General features: G+C 47.3%; 1 long non-coding RNA gene across 1 annotated transcript; it reads right to left on the reverse strand.

The window, feature by feature from the left end:
* Positions 1-5,097: 5,097 nt before the first annotated feature.
* LOC107970458 (uncharacterized) lies at positions 5,098-6,417 on the reverse strand. Its single transcript, XR_001713044.1, has 2 exons — positions 6,249-6,417; positions 5,098-5,354 (listed from the first exon to the last, which is right to left on the reverse strand). It is a non-coding gene; the product is annotated as an uncharacterized LOC107970458 (long non-coding RNA).
* Between the last annotated feature and the right edge of the window lie 1,437 nt (positions 6,418-7,854).

Consider the following 7,854-nt stretch of genomic DNA (forward strand, 5'->3'; position numbering starts at 1 on the left):
GGATAAACCTTGAAAACATTATGCTAAGTAGAAGAAGCCAGTCACAAAAGACCACATATTGTATAATTCCATTCATATAAAATGTCTAGATTAGGCAAATATATACAGATAGAAAGTAGATTAGTGATTTCCTAGGGTTGAGGGAACAGGAGAGTGAGTAGACTGCTAATGGATATGTGGTTTCTTTTTGAGGAAATGAAATTTTCTAAACTTACATTTTGATGATGGTTGTACAACTCTGTGAACATAATAAAAGCACTGAAATGTACACTTTAAATGGGTGAATTTTTATAATATGTGAATTATATCTCAATAAAAATGTTTTCAAAAATCAATTGGTGGGCCAGCTTGGTGGCTCGCGCCTGTGATCCCAATACTTTGAGAGGCCAAGGCAGGTGGATCAACTGAGGTCAGGAGTTCGAGACCAGCCTGACCAACATGGTGAAACCCCGTCTCTATTAAAAATACAAAAAATGAGCCAGGCATGGTGGCGCACACCTGTAATCCCAGCTACTTGGGAGGCTGAGGCAGGAGAATCGCTTGAACCCAGGAGGCAGAGGTTGCAGTGAGCTGAGATCGCACCACTGCACTCCAGCCTGGTGACAGAGCAAGACTCTGTCTCAAAAGAAAAAGAAATTAATTGGTATTTGTGTGTGGATCATTCTCTGGACTCTGTTTTGTTCCATTGATGTATGTGTCCATCCTTTTGCCAATATTACTTTACCCTGATTATCTATCTTTGTAGTAAGACTTGAAATCAGGTACTATGAGTCCTCCAACTTTGTTTGTTTGTTTGTTTTTGTTGTTTGTTTGTTTTTAGCTCACTTCAGTCTCTAACTCTTGGGCTCAAGCAATTCTCTCACCTCAGCCTCTCTAGTAGCTAGGGCCACAGGTGTGCACTATCACACCCAGCTAATTTTCTTTTTTTTTCTCACTGCAACCTCCACCTCCCAGGTTCAAGCAATTCTCCTGCCTCAGCCTCCTGAGTAGCTGGGACTACAGGTGCGTACCACCACATCTGGCTAATTTTTTGTATTTTTAGTAGAGACAGAGTTTCTCTGTGTTGGCCAGGATGGTCTCGATCTCCTGACCTTGTGATCTGCCCGCCTTGGCCTCCCAAAGTGCTGGGATTACAGGCGTGAGCCACCGCACCCAGCCTCCAGCTAATTTGAAAAATGTTTTTGTGGAGATGGGGTGTCTCTATGTTACCCAGGCTGGTCTTGAACTCCTGGCCACAAGTGATGCATCTTGGCTCCCAAAGTGCTCAGATTACAGGCATGAGCCACCGCACCTAGACTTCTTCTTCTTTTTCAAAATTGTTTTGACCATTCTAGTTCCTTTTCTTTTCCACATAATTCTTAGAATCAGCTTGTGGACTACCAAAATATTGCTAGAACTTTAAAACCGATTGCACTGAATGTACAGATCAATTTAAGACACCTTAATAATATTGAGTCTTCTTATCCATGAACATGATATATCTTGTCGTTTGTTTTAGTCTCCTTTGATTTCTCTCATCAGGGTTTTGTAGTTTTCTGTGTAAATCTGCTGCACACATTTTGTTAGATTTATACCTATTTCACATCTTTTGGTGTTATCATAAAGGATACTTTTTTTTTTAAACAAAGTTTCTCTCTGTCACCCAGGCTGGTATGCAATGGCACTGAGACAGCCAGATGGGAAGGGGTCCCCAGAGAAACTTCAACCAGCCTGTGCACTGGGAGGAGTGCACATTGGGATGGAGCCACAGAAGTTCCTGCTGTTTGCAGTGGGGAGGAGCCTGGCCCCTCCTTTACCTGGGTGGAACCTGCAATTCAATCCATGAGGCAGGAAGCACATACTAACAGTACTTTCACTCTGCTGAGAGTCCCTGTTTCCCTCTTTGTTTCCCATTTGGCCCAATAAATCCCATTTTTCTCATTCTTCAAATTGTCTGCAAGCCTAGATTCTCATGGCCATGTGACAAGGACTCCATCTTTAGCTGAACTAAGGAAAAGCCCAGCAACAGCACCATCACAGCTCACTGCAGCCTCAACCTCCTGGGGCTCAAGTGGTCCTCCCAGCTAAGCCTCCAAGTAGCTAGGACTACAGGCATGCACCACCACACCCAGATATTTTTTGTATTTTTTTCTGTAGAGACTGAGTTTTCCCATGTTGCCCAGGCTGGTCTTGAACTCCTAGGGTCAAGCTATCCACCCACCTCAGCCTCCCAAAGTGCCAGGATTACAGGCATGAGCCACTGCAACTGGCAATGGTACTTTACATTTCAATGGTACTTCACATTACAATGGTTTTGTTTTTTGTTTTTTGTTTTTGTTTTTGTTTTTGAGACAGTCTCACTCTGTTGCCCAGGCTGGAGTGCAGTGGCACACTCCACCTCCCGGGTTCATGCCATTCTCCTGCCTCAGCCTCCCGAATAGCTGGGACTACAGGCGCCCGCCACCATGTCCGGCTAATTTTTTTGTATTTTTAGTAGAGATGGGGTTTCACCGTGTTAGCCAGGATGGTCTCGATCTCCTGAAATCGTGATCCACCCACCTCGGCCTCCCAAAATGCTGGGATTGGGATTACAGGCGTGAGCCACTGCGCCCGGCCACAGTGATTTTTACATTTCTTCGTCTTTTTTTTTTTTTTTTTTTTTTTTGAGACAGAGTCTTGCTCTATTGCCCAGGCTTGCTCTGTTGCCCAGGCTGGAGTGCAGTGGCACGATTTCGGCTCACTGCGATCTCTGCTCACTGTGACTTCCACCTCCCAGGTTCAAGTGATTCTCCTGCCTCAGCCTCCCGAGTAGCTGGAACTACAGGCTCACGCCACTATACCCAGCTAATTTTTTTGTATGTTTAGTAGAGACAAGGTTTCACCATGTTGGCCAGGCTGGTCTCGAACTCCCAACCTCATGATCCACCCACCTCGGCCTCCCAAAGTGCTAGGACTACAGGCATGAGCCACTGCACCCAGACGGTTTTTAACATTTCAAGTTCCAACTTTCTTTTTCTTTTCTTTTTTTTTTGAAACAGTCTCACTCTGTTGCCCAGGCTGGAGTGCAGTGGCGTGACCTCAGCTCACTGCAAACTCTGCCTCCCAGGTTCACACCATTCTCCTGCCTCAGCCTCCCTAGTAGCTGGGACTACAGGCGCCCACCACCAGGCCCAGCTAATTTTTTTGTATTTTAATACAGACAGGGTTTCACCATGTTAGCCAAGATGGTCTCCATCTCCTGACCTCATGATCCGCCTGTCTCGGCCTCCCAAAGTGCTGGGATTGCAGGCGTGAGCCACCACTCCTTGCCCCAGTTTTCACTGTACAGAATTAAAATTGGTTTTTTATTGACCACATATCCTGTGACCTTGCTAAGTTGCTTATTACTTATAGTAGGACATTTTTGTAGATTCTTTGAGATTTTCTATATAGACGATTATGTAATCTGTTAGTATAGTTTTATTTCTTCCTTTTCAATCTATATGCTTTTTTATAATCTTAATGTAATGTTCCATTACAATGTTGAATAGGAGTGACAAGAACAGATATCCTTACCTTGTTCTCTTTCTCAGTGGAAAAGCACTGAGTCTCTTACCATTAAATATGATATTAGATGTAGGTATTTTACTGATATCAATTATCAGGTTGAGGATATTCCCTTCTGTTACTAGTATACTGACAGTTTTTATCATGAATGATGTTAGACTTCCTTTTCTTTTCTTTTTCTTTTTTAGACGGAGTCTCGCTCTGTCACCAGGCTGGAGTGCAGTGGCGCAATCTCGGCTCACTGCAACCTCCACCTCCCGGGTTCAAGTGATTCTCCTGCCTCAGCCTCCTGAGTAGCTGGGATTACAGGTGCTCGCCACCATACCCGGCTATTTTTATTTTATTTTTTTTTTTGTATTTTTAGTAGAGACGGGGTTTCACCAAGTTGGCCAGTATGGTCTCGATCTCTTGACCTCGTGATCCACCCACCTCAGCCTCCCGAAGTGCTGGGATTACAGGTGTGAGCCACTGCGCCTGGCCTAGACTTTCTTTTCAAATGCCTTTCTTGTGGGTGCATTTTTTGAGATCATCATATGGTTTTGTAACAGCCCAAGAGGTTCTTCTTGCCCACTGCCCAGAAAAGCCAATGCACTGAGAACAGCAGGTTTTGCAGCAAAGAACATGTTTAATTGCAAGGCCAGCCAAGCGAGAAGATGAGACAATTCTCAAATCTGCCACCCAGAGAATGTGGAGGCTAGGGTTTTAAGGATAGTTTGGCAGGCAGGGAGCTAGGGAATGGGAAATACTGATTGGTTTGGTCAGGGATGAAACCACAGGGTTATCAAAACTGTCTCTGTGCCTCTGTCAGTTCCTGGGTGGGGGTCACAGGTCTGGGTGGCATCAGTTGTTCCACCAGAATGCAATGCCTGAAAAATATCACAAATACCAATGTTAGGTTTTACAATAGTGATGTTACCTATAGGGGCAACTAGAGAAATTATAAATCTCGTGACCACTAGCTGTATGAATTCTGAGCAGTAAGCAAGTTAGAAAACAATGGCTAGTTATTATTAAACTCTGCATAGGTCGTTGCAGAATTCAGGACCCACCTATAATTCTAATCTTATGGCCTTTCATAAGTTTTACAAAGGCAATGTCAGTACCCAAACAAGGAGAGGGTAATTTGGGAAGGGACTGCTATCATCCTTGCTTTAAGGTTAAATTATTAACTAAATTCCTCCCAGGAGTTCCTGCCCAGGAATTGGCAAGGGCAGTTAGCTTATGAGTTTACAAGGAAGTTGGAGCCTGCTATATTAAATTTCTCTGTGTCTTTTTGGGAAAGGGCTATTACCAATTTTGTTTCAGAGTCAAATCATGAACTGAATTCCTTCCCAAAGTTAGTTTGGCATCCACCCAAGAATGTACAAGGACAGCTTGAAGGTCAGAAGCAAGATGGAGTCAGTTAGATCTGATCTCTTTCACTGCCATAATTTCCTCAGTTATAATTTTTGCAAAGGCGGTTTTGTAACCGCCCAAGGGGTTGACCTGACCTTGCCCGCTGCCTAGACAGAGCAGATTCGTCAAGACAGGGCAATTGCAATAGAGAAAGACTAATTCACTCAGAGCCGGCTGTGTGGGAGACCAGAGTTTTATTATTACTCAAATCAGCCTCTCCGAGCATTTGAGCATTCAGGGAGCAGAATTTTTAAGGATAACTTGGTGGAAGAGGGGAAGCCAATCAGGAGTGCTGATTGGTCAGAGATGAAATCATAGGGAGTAGAAGCCGTCTTCTTACACAGTCAGTTACTGGGTTGGGGAGGAGGGGCACGAGATCAGATGAGCCAGTTCATTGATCTGGGTGGGGCCAGCTGATCCATCATGTGCAGGGTCTGCAAAATCAAGCACTGATCTTAGGAGCAGTTCAGGGAGGGTCAGAATCTTATAACCTCCAGCTGCATGACCCTTAAACCATAATTTCCAATCTTGTGGCTAATGTTAGTCCTACAAAGGCAATATAGTCTCCAGGCGAGAAGGAGGTCTGCTTTGGGAAAAGGCTGTTACCATCTTTGTTTAAACTACAAACTATAAACTTAAGTTTCTCCTGGCCAGGCGCGGTGGCTCACGCCTGTAATCTCAGCACTTTGGGAGGCCGAGGCGGGCGGATCACGAGGTCGGGAGATCCAGACCATGGTGAAATCCCGTCTCTACTAGAAACACAAAAAATTAGCCGGGCTTGGTGGCGGGCGCCTGTAGTCCCAGCTACTCTAGTCTCCTGCCTCGGGAGGCTGAGGCAGGAGAATGGCGTAAATCCGGGAGGCGGAGCTTGCAGTGAGCCGAGATCGCGCCACTGCACTCCAGCCTGGGCGACAGAGCGAGCGACGATCCGTCTCAAAAAAAAAAAAAAAAAAAAAGTTTCTCCCGAAGTTAGTTCAGCCTACGTCCAGGAATGAACACGGACAGCTTGGAGGTTAGCAGCAAGATGGAGTCAGTTAAGTTAGATCTCTTTCACTGTCTCAGTCATAATTTTGCAAAGGCGGTTTCAGTTTCAATGATATTTTGTTGTAGCAGCAGGAACAAATTAAGAATTATTATCCTCTTTATTATTGGTCTCAAAATCCCAGGCTCAAGCAATCCTCCCACCTGGGGCCTCCCAAAGTGTTGGGACTACAGGTGTGAGCCACTGCAGGGCCTACGGTTCTTATATATTGCTAAATTCACTTTGTGATATGAAGGATATTGGTTAATAAAGGATATATTGTTCTATAGGTTCTCTCTCCACCCACCTTGTAATGTCTTATACTGGCTTTAGCATCAGGGTAAGTCAAATATAAATTAAAATGAGTTGGGAAGTATCCCTTCTCCTTCATGTTCTGGGAGAGTTGGTGTAGGATTGAGATTATTTCTTCTCTAAATATGCGAATCAGGGCTTCTGTTGGGGCCGGGGGGCGGGGGCGCTGGGGCGCTGGGCGGTGGAATGAAGGTCACGTGCCCGACGGGCGCCAGCTGGCTAGATGCCTGGCAAGGAGGCGGCGGCTGCTCCACTGCCCGCCCGACCTGCCTGCCCTTCGCCGCCCGAGAGTGCGCGGCGCGCTCAACGTCACCTTCGACTCGGTGGCGCCACGGCGGGCCCGGGGCAAAGCGCCGGGCTGCGGCAGAAGGGCGGCAGCGGCGGCGGCCGCGATGGATCTAGGCTAGGGCAGTCGCTACCCGCCCAAGCTGCGAGCCCCATACTCCTGCTCGCCTGCCTGCCAGCCTGCCCGTGGCCCGCGGGTCTCCTTCCTCAAAGGGGGACCTTCTACTCAGAATATCCCGAGTGCTGCGTGGAAGTAAAACTATTCCACAAGATCGACAGTGGGAGAGCCGGCCTGGCACATTGGCTCAGACCTGTAATCTCAGCACTTTGAGAGGCCGAGGCGGGCGGATCACCTGAGGTTAGAGGTCGAGACCAGCCTGGCCAACGTGGTGAAACCCCCTCTCTACTAAAACTACAAAAATTAGCCGGGTGTGGTGGAGGGTGCCTGTAATCCCAGCTACTCAGGAGGCCGAGGCAGAAGAATCGCTTCAACCCTGGAGGCGCGGGTTGCAGTGAGCCGAGATTGCGCCATTGCGCTCCAGCCTGGGCGAGAGGGCCAGACTCAGTCTCAAAAAAAAAAGGAAGTAGGAGAGCCGGCCCAGCGCGTTGGCTCACGCCTGTGATCCCAGCACTTTGGGAGGCTGAGAAGGGAGGATAGCTTGAGCCCAGGAGTTTGAAACCAACCCGGGCAACATAGAGAGATCCTGTCTCTACAAAAAATAGAAAATTTAGCCAGGTGTGGTAGAGTGCGCTGGTGGGCCCAGCTACTCGGGAGGTTGAAACGGGGACATCACTTGAGCCCAGGGGTTCAAGGCTGCAGGAAGCCATGATCGGGCCACTGCACTCCAGCCTGGGCAACAGAGTGAGACATTGTCTCAAAAAAGAAGGAAAGAAGTGACCCTTATCAGCCAGTCTGGAAAACCAGTGCTGTACATCAGCTATGGGCCAGCTTATGACCAGGGTGGCCCAGTTGAAAATTTCCCTCCCTCTACTTTGGCAGGGTCAACCATGCATCCAAGGGAGATTTCCTCCCCAACCTGCATATCACAGGTCTCCAGGCCAACCTCCAAGACCCAAAGGACCCATCTTCACTACAAATGGATCCCCATGGAAGACAGCCATATGGCTGACACTAACTCCCACTTTCAAGAATAGACAGGCTGGGCACCATGGCTCATGCCTATAATCCCAGCAGTTTGGGAGTCCGAGCCGGGCTGATCACTTGAGGTCAAGAGTTCGAGACCAGCCTGGCCAAGTAGTGAAACCTCAACTCTACAAAAGTACAAAAATTAGCCAGCTGTGGTGGTGAGTGCCTG

This window comes from Pan troglodytes, chromosome 2 (assembly GCF_028858775.2).
Source record: "Pan troglodytes isolate AG18354 chromosome 2, NHGRI_mPanTro3-v2.0_pri, whole genome shotgun sequence".
NCBI lineage: Eukaryota > Metazoa > Chordata > Mammalia > Primates > Hominidae > Pan > Pan troglodytes.